Below are 17,853 nucleotides of genomic sequence, written 5' to 3' on the forward strand. Positions count from 1 at the left end.
AACAAGCTGAGACTCTACCTCCTCACAGGCCTTATGACTGTCCTATTGACCTCCTCCCGGGCACTACTCCACCCCGGGGCAGAATTTATCCTCTCTCTGCCCCAGAGACTCTTGCTATGTCTGAGTACATCCAGGAAAATTTAAAAAAGGGCTTTATCCGCAAATCCTCCTCTCCTGCCGGAGCCGGATTTTTCTTTGTGTCCAAAAAAGATGGCTCCCTACGTCCTTGCATTGACTACCGCGGTCTTAATAAAATCACGGTAAAGAACCGCTACCCCCTACCTCTCATCTCTGAACTCTTTGATCGCCTCCAAGGTGCCCACATCTTTACCAAACTGGACTTAAGAGGTGCTTATAATCTCATCCGCATCAGAGAGGGGGATGAATGGAAAACGGCATTTAACACTAGAGATGGACACTTTGAGTATCTGGTCATGCCCTTTGGCCTGTGCAACGCCCCTGCCGTCTTCCAAGACTTTGTTAATGAAATTTTTCGTGATCTCTTATACTCCTGTGTTGTTGTATATCTGGACGATATCCTGATTTTTTCTGCCAATCTAGAAGAACACCGCCAGCATGTCCGTATGGTTCTTCAGAGACTTCGTGACAATCAACTTTATGCCAAGATGGAGAAATGTCTGTTTGAATGCCAATCTCTTCCTTTCCTAGGATACTTGGTCTCTGGCCAGGGACTACAAATGGATCCAGACAAACTCTCTGCCGTCTTAGATTGGCCACGCCCCTCCGGACTCCGTGCTATCCAACGTTTTTTGGGGTTCGCCAATTATTACAGACAATTTATTCCACATTTTTCTACCATTGTGGCTCCTATCGTGGCTTTAACCAAAAAGAATGCCAATCCTAAGTCATGGCCTCCTCAAGCGGAAGACGCCTTTAAACAGCTCAAGTCTGCCTTTTCTTCGGCTCCCGTGCTCTCCAGACCTGACCCATCTAAACCCTTCCTATTGGAGGTTGATGCCTCCTCAGTAGGAGCTGGAGCGGTCCTTCTACAAAAAAATTCTTCCGGGCATGCTGTTACTTGTGGGTTTTTTTCTAGGACCTTCTCTCCGGCGGAGAGGAACTACTCCATCGGGGATCGAGAGCTTCTAGCCATTAAATTAGCACTTGAGGAATGGAGGCATCTGCTGGAGGGATCAAGATTTCCAGTTATTATTTACACCGATCACAAGAACCTCTCCTATCTCCAGTCTGCCCAATGGCTGAATCCTCGCCAGGCCAGGTGGTCTCTGTTCTTTGCCCGATTTAATTTTGAAATTCACTTTCGGCCTGCCGATAAGAACATTAGGGCCGATGCTCTCTCTCGTTCCTCGGATGCCTCGGAAGTAGAGCTCTCTCCGCAACACATCATTCCTCCTGACTGCCTGATCTCCACTTCTCCAGCCTCCATCAGGCAAACTCCTCCAGGGAAGACCTTCGTCTCTCCTAGTGTTGCTCGCGAATATTCGCAATTCGAATATTATTCGCGAATATCGCATATTCGCGAATTCGCGAATTTCGCGAATATAGCGCTATATATTCGTAATTACGAATATTGTTTTTTTTTTTTTTTTTTTTTTTTCTTCACAGTACACATCACAGTGATCATCCCTCTCTGCTTCCAGCTTGTGTGGTGTAAAGAAGACTGTAATACTACTATGTGAGACTGGCGTGCGAAAATTCGCATATGCGAAAATTAGCATATCTAATTTTCGCATATGCGAATCTTCGCACATGTTAATTTTGCATATGCCAATATTCACTTGTGTTAATTTTCGCATTCGCGAATTTTCGCATACACGAATATTCGCATATGCGAAAATTAAACTAGGGCATAATGAATATGCGAATATTCGCGAATATATGACCAATATTCGTCCATATATTCGCGAATATTCGCGAATTCGAATATGGCCTATGCCGCTCAACACTAGTCTCTCCACGCCAACGCCTCGGAATCCTCAAATGGGGTCACTCCTCCCATCTCGCAGGTCATGCGGGCATCAAGAAATCCGTGCAACTCATCTCTCGTTTCTATTGGTGGCCGACTCTGGAGACGGATGTCGTGGATTTTGTGCGAGCCTGCACTGTCTGTGCCCGGGATAAGACTCCTCGCCAGAAGCCCGCTGGTCTTCTTCATCCTCTGCCTGTCCCCGAACAGCCTTGGTCTCTGATTGGTATGGACTTTATTACAGACTTACCCCCATCCCGTGGCAACACTGTTGTTTGGGTGGTCGTTGATCGATTCTCCAAAATGGCACATTTCATCCCTCTTCCTGGTCTTCCTTCAGCGCCTCAGTTGGCAAAACAATTTTTTGTACACATTTTTCGTCTTCATGGGTTGCCCACGCAGATCGTCTCGGATAGAGGCGTCCAATTCGTGTCAAAATTCTGGAGGGCTCTCTGTAAACAACTCAAGATTAAATTAAACTTTTCTTCTGCATATCATCCTCAATCCAATGGGCAAGTAGAAAGAATTAACCAGGTCTTGGGTGATTATTTACGGCATTTTGTTTCCTCCCGCCAGGATGACTGGGCAGATCTTCTACCATGGGCCGAATTCTCGTATAACTTCAGAATCTCTGAATCTTCCTCCAAATCCCCATTTTTCGTGGTGTACGGCCGTCACCCTCTTCCCCCCCTCCCTACTCCCTTGCCCTCTGGTTTGCCCGCTGTGGATGAAATATCTCGTGATCTTTCCACCATATGGAAAGAGACCCAAAATTCTCTCTTACAGGCTTCATCACGCATGAAGAAGTTTGCTGATAAAAAAAGAAGAGCTCCCCCCATTTTTTCTCCTGGAGACAAGGTATGGCTCTCCGCTAAATATGTCCGCTTCCGTGTCCCTAGCTACAAATTGGGACCACGCTATCTTGGTCCTTTCAAAATTTTGTGCCAGATTAATCCTGTCTCTTACAAACTTCTTCTTCCTCCTTCTCTTCGTATTCCTAATGCCTTTCACGTTTCTCTTCTTAAACCACTCATCATCAACCGTTTCTCTCCCAAACTTGTTTCTCCCACTCCTGTTTCCGGCTCCTCGGACATCTTCTCCGTTAAGGAGATACTGGCCTCCAAGAAGGTCAGAGGGAAAACTTTTTTTTTAGTCGATTGGGAGGGTTGTGGTCCTGAAGAGAGATCCTGGAAACCTGAGGACAATATCCTAGACAAAAGTCTGCTCCTCAGGTTCTCAGGCTCTAAGAAGAGGGGGAGACCCAAGGGGGGGGGTACTGTTACGCCGAGCGCTCCGGGTCCCCGCTCCTCCCCGGAGCGCTCGCTACACTCTCGCTACTGCAGCGCTCCGGTCAGATCCACTGATCCGGTGCGCTGCGATACCGCCTCCAGCCGGGATGCGATTCGCGATGCGGGTGGCGCCCGCTCGCGATGCGCACCCCGGCTCCCGTACCTGACTCGCTCTCCGTCGGTCCTGTCCCGGCGCGCGCGGCCCCGCTCCCTGGGGCGCGCGCGCGCCGGGTCTCTGCGATTTAAAGGGCCACTGCGCCGCTGATTGGCGCAGTGGTTCTAATTAGTGTGTTCACCTGTGCACTCCCTATTTATACCTCACTTCCCCTGCACTCCCTCGCCGGATCTTGTTGCCATTGTGCCAGTGAAAGCGTTTCCTTGTGTGTTCCTAGCCTGTGTTCCAGACCTCCTGCCGTTGCCCCTGACTACGATCCTTGCTGCCTGCCCCGACCTTCTGCTACGTCCGACCTTGCTTCTGTCTACTCCCTTGTACCGCGCCTATCTTCAGCAGTCAGAGAGGTTGAGCCGTTGCTAGTGGATACGACCTGGTCACTACCGCCGCAGCAAGACCATCCCGCTTTGCGGCGGGCTCTGGTGAAAACCAGTAGTGACTTAGAACCGGTCCACTAGCACGGTCCACGCCAATCCCTCTCTGGCACAGAGGATCCACCTCCTGCCAGCCGGCATCGTGACAGGTATGGTGTATGGAAGGTTTATAATCAAAGAGTATAGTGTATAGTAGTATTATATTTAGAGGATACAGTGTCTGGCAGGTTTATAATAATAATTGTTTTCATATAGAGGATGAGAATCCGCTGACATAGTGAGGAGACGTCTGGGCGTCACATTCTACAGACAGAAGATTTAGCTGGACCAGGCGGTATGTACCATCTGAATTAGATAAGGGAAGACTATAGAGAAGACGTCACCTGTAGTCACTGATATCATTGTGTATTGTCCTCACTATAGAGAAGACGTCACCTGTAGTCACTGATATCATTGTACATTCTCCTCACTATAGAGAAGACGTCACCTGTAGTCACTGATATCATTGTGTATTCTCCTCACTATAGAGAAGAGGTCACCTGTAGTCACTGATATCATTGTGTATTCCCCTCACTATAGAGAAGACGTCACCTGTAGTCACTGATATCATTGTGTATTCTCCTCACTATAGAGAAGACGTCACCTGTAGTCACTGATATCATTGTGTATTCTCTTCACTATAGAGAAGAGGTCACCTGTAGTCACTGATATCATTGTGTATTCCCCTCACTATAGAGAAGATGTCACCTGTAGTCACTGATATCTTTGTACATTCTCCTCACTATAGAGAAGACGTCACCTGTAGTCACTGATATCATTGTGTATTCTCCTCACTATAGAGAAGACATCACCTGTAGTCGGATATCATTGTGTATTCTCCTCACTATAGAGAAGATGTCACCTGTAGTCACTGATATCATTGTGTATTCTCCTCACTATAGAGAAGACGTCACCTGTAGTCACTGATATCATTGTGTATTCTCCTCACTATAGAGAAGACGTCACCTGTAGTCACTGATATCATTGTGTATTCTCCTCACTATAGAGAAGACGTCACCTGTAGTCACTGATATCATTGTACATTCTCCTCTCTATGTCCTATCAGAGCTGTAGTCGCTTGTCAGTTCTACAGTTATGGTCAGTGAAACTACAACTCCCAGCATAACCTCACCACTGCTCAAAGGGGTACTCTACTGGAAAACATTTTTTTTTAATCAACTGGTGCTACAAAGTTAAACAGATTTGTAAATTACTTCTATTTAAAAATCTTAATCCTTCCAGTACTTATTAGCTACTGTATAAGCGATTCACAGGAAGTTATTTTCTTTTTTAATTTCTTTTCTGTCTGACCACAGTGCTCTGTGCTGACACCTCTGTCCATGTCAAGAACTGTCCATAGTAGGAGCAAATCCCCATAGCAAACCTATCCTGCTCTGGACAGTTCCTGACATGGACAGAGGTGTCAGCAAATAGCACTGTGGTCAGATTGGAAAGAACTACACAACTTCCTGTGGAGCATACACCAGCTTATAAGTACTGCAAGTAATAAGATTTTAAATAGAAGTAATTTAAAAATCTGTTTAACTTTCTGGCACCAGTTGATATAAAAGTAAATGTTTTCCAGTGGAGTACCCCTTTAAGTAATTCTGGGAGCTGTATATTTAAATGGTGAAAACTTCTTTAACACTTTCCCATTCTGTGGCAACTGGTATATCTGATTATTATACTGGAATTTCTCACAATGCGCTACAACAGTGATGTCTGTCACAACAGGCTAAAAACTTACTGGGGGGAGGGGGGAGGTATGATGGTGACACCATTTTCTACCGCACCGGGTGACACCAACCCCTAGCAACGCCACTGCCACTGGCAACTGCTAGTCACATCAGCATTGCAGACAGACAGGAGTGCAGTGCTTTGGTGTTCTCACTGAGAAGGATCTTACGATATATAAACCTCCTATTCACGTTATTGAGCATTTCATCAGAGAAGGGTACATAGCTTTTCGGTGCCTCATACATACCAACAAGCTGCCTGAACTTTATGAACCATCTTATCACCTTATTTTCCAGTGCAATTCTGTGCTTTATTTGCTCCTCAAATCATCTGCTGCTTAGAATTGTGTGTAGACTGTATTAAAACCAGTGCTCACCATTCTTAACAATCTGTGACAGAGTGCAATTTAGGGTTTAATCACTGTTTAGTTTTTTTTTTTTGTGGGGCTGCACTGTTGTGTCCTGCTGCTGTTCACAAATACGTTTTTTCAGCGGACTGTAGTGCATTTGTCTTCCCTCATACCTGCATACCACATACCTACATACAAGCAGTCAACTATTTTGTATCTGTAACAAGTCTAGATACAGGGAAAGTCCTGGCAAAAGTTATCACCTGCTGGTGTTTTACAAAAATACAGATTTTTTCTGCGTATTGTTGCACATTTTTCTGCCCTCATCAGTGCATACCGCATACGTACATCCAAGTAGTGTACCATTTTGTACCTGTTAATCTATCAAGGGCCTACATATTGTGAAAGTCCAAAAAATAGTACTCACAGGCTGGTGTTTTACAAAAATACAGATGTTTTTCTGCGTATTGTTGCACATTTTTTTGCCCTCATCAGTGCATACCGCATACATACATCTAAGTAGTGTACCATTTTGTACCTGTTAATCTGTCAAGGGCCTACATACTGTGAAAATCCAAACAATAGTACTCACTGGCTGGTGTTTTACAAAAATTACAGAGTTTGAAGGCTCATTGTAGCTCATTTTTCTGCCCTCATCAGTGCATACTGCATACATACATCCAAGTATTGTACCATTTTGTACCTGTTAATCTGTCAAGGGCCTACATACTGTGAAAGTACAAACAATAGTACTCACCGGCTGGTGTTTTACAAAAATACAGATTTTTTTCTGCGTATTGTAGCGTATTTTTCTGCCCTCATCAGTGCATACCGCATACGTACATCCAAGTAGTGTACCATTTTGTACCCGTTAATCTGTCAAGGGCCTACATACTGTGAAAGTCAAAACAATAGTACAGACCCGCTGGTGTTTTACAAAAATTACAGAGTTTTTAGGCTCATTGTAGCGCATTTTTCTGCCCTCATCAGTGCATACCGCATACGTACATCCAAGTAGTGTACCATTTTGTACCTGTTAATCTGTCAAGGCCGTACATACTGTGAAAGTCCAAACAATAGTACTCACCGGCTGGTCCCTTTTCAAGGCTGCCCTTTTCAAGTGGTGGACTCTGCACCTTTCAGAGAATTGATGGCTTGCGCTGAGCCGAGGTGGAGAGTCCCAACCCGTCATTTCTTTGCGAATAAGGCAGTACCAGCCCTGCATGAGTTTGAACAAGAGAAGGTGGGCCAGTCCTTGTCGGTGTGTTCAAAAGTGCTCGGCAGCGCCGACGTGTGGAGCTGTAAGTACAGGCAGGGACAATACTTGTCTTTTATGGCCCACTGGGCAAATGTGGTTCCTGCACAGCCACAACAGCAACTTGGACAGGTCACACCGCTTCCACCTCCACCCTCTTGCTCTCAGGCAGTTGGTCCTGTGACAGTGTGTGACTCCGCCTCCTCATCCTCCACCGTGTCCTTGGCCTCCACTGCACGTACAAATCTCGGTGGCCCTTCATCGTACCATGTGTGTAAGGCACGGCGGTGTCAAGCTGTTCTTCACATGGTTTACCTTGGCAAACGGAGTCACACAGGGGTGGAACTGCAAAAATGCATTCGTCAAGAAATCCGAGTATGGCTTACTCCACAAAATCTGGAAATGGGAACCATGGTGACCGACAACGGGAAGAACATCGTGTCCGCGCTGTGACAAGGAAGAGTGAAACATGCGCCCTACAAGGCACACATGTTGAATCTGGTTGTCAAGCACTTCCTGAAGTCTTCACCCCATTTGCAAAACATCCTGACAATGGTAAGGAAACTGTGCAAGCACTTCAGCCACTCGTACACCGCAAAGCAGACCCTCTTTGAGCTGCAGCATCAGAACGGTATCCCACACCATAGTCTTATTTGTGACGTTGCCACACATTGGAATTCTACCCTCCATATGTTGGACAGACTATATGAACAAAGAAAAGCCATCACCGATTTCTTGATGATCCAAGCAGATAGGAGTACTCCCCTTTGTAACTTCAATGTGAACCAGTGGCAGCTCATACGTGACACCTGCCATTTGCTGAGGCCCTTAGAGGAAGCCACATTATTTGTAAATCGCCTGGATTATGGCATGAACGACGTAATTCAACTCCTACAATTCCTACAACAAATGATTGAAATGATGGCTGGTCACGGCAATGGAGACGTTGCACCTACATCTCAAGGCTACATGAGCCCTTTGGGGGCTGAACTGGAGGAGGAGAATGAGGGGCAGAGTGGAACACAGTTTAGGTTGGATGAGATGAAATGGCCGGTGTTTCTAGTCATCGGACTAGGAGAGGAGGAGCAGGAGCAGACAGAGGAGCTAGAGGGTTATGAGGAGGGCGAGACAGAGGACCCAGACACATTGTGGCAGTATGCAGTGGAGATGGAGGCAGGTAGTCCCTCCGAGTCACTGGCGCAAATGGCACAATGCATGCTCAGCTCCTTGCGTAGTGACCCCCGAATTGTCAAAATTCGTCAGCGGGATGATTTCTGACTCTCCACCTTATTGGACCCTCATTACCGTCCCAGAATGGGGTCCTTTTTTACACCCACTGAGAGGGAGGACAAACTGACCAACTACAGAGAGATCCTACGTAGTCAGTTGGCCGATGCCTATCGGCGACATGGTCCATCCACTCGCAGGTCTGACTCGGGGGTCCTCTGCGCTCACCTTCCACTGCCATGGCTGCTGGGAGGGGAGGGGTGGCAGGAGCAGTACCAGCTCCATCAGCAGCAGCCTGAGCCTACAGTCGCTGATGAGTAGCTTTCTTTACCCGCATAGTGAAGCAACTCATCAGCAGCAGGTAGACATGGAGCAGGACCTTAACCAGCAGGTGGTGGCATACCTTGAAGTGGCCATGCCAACAAACATTGAAGATCCGCTGGATTTCTGGGCAGCCAAACTTCATTTATGGCCGCAACTAGCAGAGTTTGCGCTGGAAAAGCTGTCCTGCCTGGCCAGTAGTATGCCATCAGAGCGGGTGTTTAGTGCGGTTGGGGCCATAGTCAACCCAAGGCGAATTCGTCGGTCCACGAAAAATGTGGAGAGACTGACCTTTGTGAAGATGAATCTGGGATGCATCAGCCAGGATTTCCAGCCACCAATGCCAGATGCCTCAGAGTAGATTGACCATACTGCTACACCAACACTTCACAATTATGGTTATGAAACCCTCTTGGGTTATCAATTAGGGTTATGAAACCCTCTTGGGTACTGCGAATGCCTGCTCCTGACTCATCCTGTGTCTTTCAGGAACTACTTGCCTCACGGATGCTTCGGGCCTTGGGCCTTTAATTTTTGAATGTTTAGCAGTAGCTAAATACATGCTTAATGCAAATTTCAACATTGATCTTTAAATGTAAGGGGTTATGAAACCCTCTTGGGTACTGCGAATGCCTGCTCCTGACTCATCCTGTGTCTCTTTCAGGAACGACATGCCTCACTGATGCTTCTGGCCTTGTGCCTTTAATTTTTGGAAGTTTAGCAATAGCTAAATACATGCTTAATGCGAATTTCAACATTGATCTTTAAATGTAAGGGGTTATGAAACCCTCTTGGGTACTGCGAATGCCTGCTCCTGACTCATCCTGTGTCTCTTTCAGGAACCACTTGCCTCACTGATGCTTCGGGCCTTGGGCCTTTTTAATTTTTGGATGTTTAGCAGTAGCTAAATACATGCTTAATGCAAATTTCAACATTGATCTTGCAATGTAAGGGGTTATGAAACCCTCTTGTGTACTGCTGATGCCTGCTCCTGACTGTGTGTTTCAGGAACTACTTGGGTCATTGATGCTTCTGGGCTTGGGCCTTAAATTTGAATGTTTTGCACTAGCTTACATACATGCTTAATTGAGATTTCAACATTGATCTTTTAATCTTAGGTGTTATGAAATCTTCTTGTGTACTGCTGATGCCTGCTCCTGACTGTGTCTTTCAGGAACTACTTAGATTACTGATGCTTCTGGGCTTTGGGCCTTAAATTTTTGGATTTTTGCAATAGATACATACATGCTTAAGTAAAATTTCAAAATATATGGTGCAATGTATGGGTTTATGAAACCCTCTTGGGTTCTGTTTTTTTCAAATGTTCTGATAATTTTCTCAGAAGTAAACTTGAATTTTCCAGAGTACTCACCATTACACCATGGAACGCTTGTTGTGTGTGATTTTTTTATTAAAATTTTCCCAAAATAACACGGTGAGGGATGAACTCTGTTTCTTTATGTCAGAACACATTACTTTAGAGAAGAATGTCTTTTTGTGGTCCACCGTCATGTATTATAGAGTCTTCTGGACTCTTGGATTTGCACTTGTCCTAACACAAAGGTATTTCGTCAGACAACATACCTAAAACAACTTTAATATTTTCTTCTGACTGAGAGAACTATTGAATTCTTCTAGTACACCTTTTAATAAACACTGAAGTTAGCCTTTTTTTGTTCAGTCTATTCTTTATTGTGGGAATCTCAATTTTGTGCAAGCCTTTAATTAATGGAACTGGGCTACAGCTGACTGCTGTGTCATGTGACTCAACACTGTTATCCCCTTTAATGAGAGTGTCTAAAGCCATAGTGGCTTCCCATTGCTTCAGCCACCTCAAGGATGTGGCATTCAGACACCGTATAGTCTATAATCTGCTATCAGGTGATCTTGAGTTAAATAATTAAAATCCTCAAATTAATTGATATTTCAATCTTATTGCTTATTAAATCTCCCGGTGTACTGCAGTTGCCTTTTCCTGACTGTTTTTTTCCGGAACCAATTTACTTAATGCTGCTTCTGGCCTTGGCCCTCAAATTTTGTGATATTTAGCACTAGCTTAATTGAAATTTCAACATTGATCTTGCAATGTAAAGGGGTTATGAAACCCTCGGGTATACTGCTGATGCCTGCGCCTGTGTCTTTCAGGAATTACTTGGCTTACTGATGCTTCTGGGCTTGGGCCTTAAATTTTTGGATGGTAGCACTACCTAACATGCATCTTCAATAGAGATTTCAAAGTTCACCTTTTAATTTTAGGGGTCGTGAACCCCTCTTATGTACTCATGCTGCTTCCTGCTCCCCTCTGTCAGCCCGTTGGTCCTGTGACAGTGTGTGACTCCGCCTCCACATCCTCCACTGTGTCCTAAGCCTCCACTGCCCGGTCAAGTCTCAGTGGCCCTTCAGCATACCATGTGTGCATGGCACGGCGCTGTTCTTCACATGGTTTGCCTTGGCGAAAAGTCTTGGAAACAATGGCCAGTCAGGGCAATGGAGACGTTGCGCCTACATCTCACGGCCACATGAGCCCTGTGGGGGCTTGTTGGATTTGGTCCTTTCTACTCACACGCTGGGGTCCCGGACACTCAAACTTTGGTTTAAATTTCAAATAAAAAAATCAGACATTTCAATGGTCTCCTCATGCATCAGCCAACTCCAGGCTGTGTCATTCAGGCAATATATGGTTTACTGATGCCGCTGCTGGGCCTGGGTCTGGGAAATTAAAATTTTATCACAGGTAGCACCCGCTATCCAAAATCTTCTTAAAAGATTTCTAAAATTGTTGTATTTTATTTTAGGGATTGTGAAGACCTGGTGTGTACTCATGCATTAGCCAACTCCAGGCTGGGTCATTCAGGCAACATATGGTTTACTGATGCCGCTGCTGGGCCTGGGTCTAGGAAATTAAAATTTTCTCATAGGTAGCACACGCTATATAAAATCTTCTTCAAAAATTTCAAAAGTTGTTGTGTTTTTTTGGGGGGGATTGTGAAGCCCTGCTGTGTACTCGTGCACCAACCAACTCCAGGCTGTGTCATTCAGGCAATATATGGTTTACTGATGCCGCTGCTGGGCCTGGGTCTGGGAAATTCAAATTTTATAATAGGTAGCACCCGCTATCCAAAATCGTCTTCAAAAATTGTTGTGTTTTTTGGGGGGGATTGTGAAGCCCTGGTGTGTACTCGTGCATCAGCCAACTCCAGGCTGTGTCATTCAGGCAATATATGGTTTACTGATGCCGCTGCTGGGCCTTGGTCTGGGAAATTAAAATTTTATCATAGGTAGCACCCGCTATCCAAAATCTTCTTCAAAAATTGTTGTGTTTTATTTTAGGGATTGTGAAGACCTGGTGTGTACTCGTGCATCAGCCAACTCCAGGCTGTGTCATTCAGGCAATATATGGTTTACTGATGCCGCTGCAGGGCCTGGGTCTGGGAAATTCAAAATTTATCATAGGTAGCACCCGCTATCCAAAATGTTCGGTTTACATTTCTAAATTCATCTTTTAATCTTAGGGATTGTGAAGGCCTAGTGCCTACTCATGCTGCCAACACCTCCACGCTGTGTGTCATTCAGCCACTATATGGTCTCCTCATGCTGCCAACACCTCCACGCTGTGTCATTCAGCCACTATATGGTCTCCTCATGCTGCCAACACCTCCACGCTGTGTCATTCAGTCACTATATGGCGTCATCATGCTGCCAACACCTCCACGCTTTGTCATTCAGCCACTATATGGTCCTCATGCTGCCCACACCTCCACGCTGTGTCATTCAGTCACTATATGGTCTCCTCATGCTGCCAACACCTCCATGCTGTGTCATTCAGCCACTATATGGTGTCCTCATGTTGCCAACACCTCCACGCTGTGTCATTCAGCCACTAAATGGTCTCCTCATGCTGCCAACACCTCCACGCTGTGCCATTCAGCCACTATATTGTCTCCTCTTGCTGCCAACACCTCCACGCTGTGTCATTCAGCCACTATATGGTGTCCTCATGCTGCCAACACCTCCAAGCTTTGTCATTCATCCACTATATGGTGTCCTCATGCTTCAGCCTCATCCAAGCTGTGTCATTCAGCCACTATATGGTGTCCTCATGCTGCCAACACCTCCACACTGTACCATTCAGCCACTATATGGTCTCCTCATGCTGCCAACACCTCCAAGCTGTGTCATTCAGCCACTATATGGTCTCCTCACACTGATGCCACCACCAGGCTCTGTCATTGTGCTGCTCTGCGGCAGTGATTCTAAAAGTGATGCTGGTAATCTGCATGTTATTCTGAATAACAGCATTATTTCACTACCCCAGCACACTCCATATGCGTTTTAGAACACAGCAAAGGGTTCTATACCCCTATTGGTCTGTCTGTAGGCTAGAAATAGCCTATTTTAATATAGATTCGTCACAAAAAAAATTGTATCGAAACAAACTTTTTCGGAAAATTCGGCAAATCGGCAGAATCGAATTTTTTAAAAGTTCGCTCATCTCTAGGTATAGCGCCCGCTGGGTGGCAGATAAATCATTCTCCACAGGGCTACAGGGAGTGTAGTTTCAAGCACAGCATGCATAAATAAGTCCCCTCTTACCTATTCTGGGATTGTAGTTGGAGGGAGGGAACAAAATCAGGAAATAGCAAGTTCACACAAACAAGCCAGCAGCATTATGGAGGACTTGGGACAAGACCATTTACCACAAACAAAAGCATGAATCCTTGGTAAGCATGTTCATTACTGTCTGGCAGGTATGTTGAATAACCTCTTTAGGACAAGTAGGCAGGTAGATGCCACTGGGGACCATCCTAATGGCATGTGGTTTAGGTGGCATAAAAATGACCCCGTAAGATAAATGGGATTCTGAAATGAATTAATACTGTCAAACACTGAAGACAAGCACCCTTCACAAGTCTTTAAAGCACCAACTAGTGCAGTGTATTTTATATTAACCATTAGCTATATGTATAGATAAAGATTTGTTTGTGTAATGTGTCAGGGTCATTTATCTCAACTTCAGGAGTACAATAAAAATATCTTAATGCATCAGGGTTCAAGATGACTCTGCTTACATGTGTATGTCTAGTATAAGCCATCAATTATCTATCAGTTAGTAATCCAACCTATGAGATCCCTGCCAGTCTGCACAACAAAGAGCCTGTGCACACTTAAAGGGGTACTCCACCCATAGACATCCTATCCTCTATCCAAAGGATAAGGGATAAGATGATAGATCGCGTTGGTCCTGACGCTGGGGACCCCTGTGATCTGCCTGCTGCACCCAGCATTTGCTTAGAGCATCGGGTGCAGCGCTGGAGGTTCGTGACATCACGGCTCGTGACATGCAAGTCTAAGGGAGGGGGCCTGACAGCCATCACAGCCCTCCCATAGATTTGCATTGAGGGGGCGTGACATCACAAACGGGGCGTGGGCGTGACATCATGACATCGCTCCATGCACCGTATGTCTTGGGTTCCGCAGCCGAGATTGCGGGTGTCCCCAGCAGCAGGACCCCCCGATCAAACATCTTATCCCCTATCCTTTTGATAGGCGATAAGATGTCTAGGGGCGGAGTACCCCTTTAATTTTGCATGTAGGCACAACTACCTGTTCATATGGCTAAGCCATCAATGTTATAATCCATGGAGAAAACCTTACTTTTTTGTGAAAAGCAAGAACAGACACAGGGGAAGTAAACTTTATAGAAGATCTGCGGCAAAAAAACACTTATAAGTGTCTGATCGCGGGGGGTCCGACCGCTGGGAGGCAGGCTAATGTGCGTAGAGTATCAGGCATGTGGAGCATTGGGGACGGTACGCTACCTCCCCATGCAGCTATCTCCTCACCTCTCCCATAGAAATATGGTGCCTTGTGAAAGTATTTGGCCCCTTGAACTTTTCGACCTTTTGCCACATTTCAGGCTTCAAACATAAAGATATAATATAATACTGTTATTTTTTGTGAAGAATAAACAAAAAGTGGGACACAATCATGAAGTGGAACGAAATTTATTGGATATTTCAAACTTTTTTAACAAATAAAAAACTGAAAAATAGGGCGTGCAAAATTATTCAGCCCCCTTAAGTTAATACTTTGTATTTGTTGTTGTTTAATGAAAAAACCTTTTGAAATGAAAAAAAAAAAAGTTAATACTTTGTAGTGACACCTTTTGCTGCGATTACAGCTGTAAAGTCGCTTGGGGTATGTCTCTATCAGTTTTGTACATCGAGAGACTGAAATTTTTGCCCATTTCTTGCAAAACAGCTCGAGCTCAGTGAGGTTGAATGGAGAGCGTTTGTGAACAGCAGTTTTCAGTTCTTTCCACAGATTCTCGATTGGATTCAGGTCTGGACTTTGACTTGGCCATTCTAACACCTGGATATGTTTATTTGTAAACCATTCCATTGTAGATTTTGCTTTGTTTTGGATCATTGTCTTGTTGGAAGACAAATCTCCGTCCCAGTCTCAGGCCTTTTGCAGACTCCATCAGGTTTTCTTCCAGAATGGTCCTATATTTGGCTCTATCCATCTTCCCATCAATTGTAACCATCTTCCCTGTCCATGCTGAAGAAAAGCAGGCCCAAACCATGATGCTGCCACCACCATGTTTGACAGTGGGAATGGTGTGTTCAGGTTGATGAGCTGTGTTGCTTTTATGCCAAAAATAACATTTAGCATTGTTGCCAAAAAGTTTGATTTTGGTTTCATCTGACCAGAGCACCTTCTTCCACATGTTTGGTGTGTCTCCCAGGTGGCTTGTGATAAACTTTAAACAACACTTTTTATGGATATCTTTATGAAATGGCTTTCTTCTTGCCACTCTTCCATAAAGGCCAGATTTGTGCAGTATACAACTGATTGTTGTCTCCCACCTCAGCTGTAGATCTCTGCAGTTCATCCAGAGTGATCATGTGCCCCTTGGCTGCATTTCTGATCAGTCTTCTCCTTGTATGAGCTGAAAGTTTAGAGGGTTGGCCAAGTCTTCGTAGATTTGCAGTGCTCTGATACTCCTTCAATTTCAATAGTATCACTTGCACAGTGCTCCTTGGGATGTTTAAAGCTTGGGAAATCTTTTTGTATTCAAATCTGGCTTTAAACTTCTCCACAACATTATCTCGGACCTGCCTGGTGTGTTCCTTGTTCTTCATGATGCTCTCTGCGCTTTAAACGGACCTCTGAGACTATCACAGTGCAGGTGCATTTATATGGAGACTTGATTACACACAGGTAGATTCTATTTATCATCATTATTCATTTAGGCCAACATTGGATCATTAACCCCTTAAGGACCAAGGACGTACCGGTACGTCCTTGGTCCTGCTCTTCTGATATAACGCGGGGTTACAGAGTACAGGGGTTACAGCGGGCCCGGCGTCATAGTGAAGCCGGGACCCGCCTCTAATAGCGCGCAGCGCCGATCGCGGCGCCGCGCGCTATTAACCCTTTAGCCGCGCGCTCAGAGCTGAGCCGCGCGGCTAAAAGTGAAAGCGAAAGTTCCCGACTAGCTCAGTCGGGCTGTTCGGGATAGCCGCGGCTAATCGCGGCATCCCGAACAGCTGACAGGACAGCAGGAGGGCCCCTTCCTGCCTCCTCGCTGTCCGATTGCCGAATGATTGCTCAGTGCCTGAGATCCAGGCATGAGCAGTCATGCGGGAGAATTGTTGATCACTGGTTTCTTATGAGAAACCAGTGATCAACATAGAAGATCAGTGTGTGAAGTTATAGGTCCCTATGGGACCTATAACACTGCAAAAAAAAAGTGGAAAAAAAAGTGAATAAAGATCATTTAACTCCTCCCCTATTAAAAGTTTGAATCACCCCCCTTTTCCAATAAAAAAAAAAAACAGTGTAAATAAAAATAAAAATAAACATATGTGGTATCACCGCGTGCGGAAATGTCCGAATTATAAAAATATATCATTAATTAAACCGCTCGGTCAATGGCGTGCGCGCAAAAAAATTCCAAAGTCCAAAATAGTGCATTTTTGGTCACTTTTTATATAATTTAAAAATGAATAAAAAGTGATCAATAAGTCCTATCAATGCAAAAATGGTACCGTTAAAAACTTCAGATCACGGCGCCAAAAATTAGCCCTCATACCGCCCCATACACTGAAAAATAAAAAAGTTATAGGGGTCAGAAGATGACAATTTTAAACGTATTCATTTTCCTGCATGTAGTTATGATTTTTTCCAGAAGTCCGACAAAATCAAACCTATATAAGTAGGGTATCATTTTAATCGTATGGACCTACAGAATACATATCAGGTGTCATTTTTACCGAAAAATGTACTACGTAGAAACGGAAGCCCCCAAAAGTTACAAAACAGCGTTTTTTTTTTCAATTTTGTCGCACAATGATTTTTTTTCCCGCTTCACCATAGATTTTTGGGCAAAATGAATGACGTCATTACAAAGTAGAATTGGTGGCGCAAAAAATAAGCCATCATATGGATTTTTAGGTGTAAATTTGAAAGAGTTGTGATTTTTTAAAGGCAAGGAGCAAAAAACGAAAATGTCCTTAAGGGACAAAATGGTCCTTAAGGGATTAAGAGATCCTCACTGAAATTCTGGAGAGAGTTTGCTACACTGAAAGTAAAGGGGCTGAATAATTTTGCACGCCCAATTTTTCAGCTTTTTATTTGTTAACAAAGTTTGAAATATCCAATAAATTTCATTCCACTTCATGATTGTGTCCCACTTCTTGTTTATTCTTCACAAAAAATTACAGTTTGATATCTTTATGTTTGAAGCCTGAAATGTGGCAAAAGGTCGAAAAGTTGAAGGGGGACGAATACTTTCACAAGGCACTGTACATGGATGCCACACCTCCTGCATGGGAGTGCTGCGACACAGCTGTGGCCCCATACAGGAGATCGCCATCAGACACTTATCCCCTATCCTATAGATAGGGGATAAGTATATTCTGCTGCATATTTCCTTTAAAACATACAGATATATATATATATATATATATATATATATAGAGAGAGAGAGAGAGAGAGAGAGAGAGAGAGAGAGAGAGAGAGAGAGAGAAGAAAAATGGCGCAGCACTCCCAAAAATTTTGAAAATACAGTTAATTTATTTCATCATGTCCCAAAAAACAAGCAATGTTTCAGCTCCTCAATGGAGCTTTTTTCTTG

The 17,853-nt window shown here is 44.6% G+C and overlaps 1 protein-coding gene across 5 annotated transcripts in view; it reads right to left on the reverse strand.

Moving 5' to 3' along the window:
- The window catches only part of SLC13A2 (solute carrier family 13 member 2), an 84,653-nt gene that overhangs the window by 24,818 nt on the left and 41,982 nt on the right, over positions 1 to 17,853 (reverse strand). The gene's annotated exons all lie outside the window — the stretch shown is intronic.

This window comes from Hyla sarda, chromosome 2, assembly GCF_029499605.1.
Source record: "Hyla sarda isolate aHylSar1 chromosome 2, aHylSar1.hap1, whole genome shotgun sequence".
NCBI lineage: Eukaryota > Metazoa > Chordata > Amphibia > Anura > Hylidae > Hyla > Hyla sarda.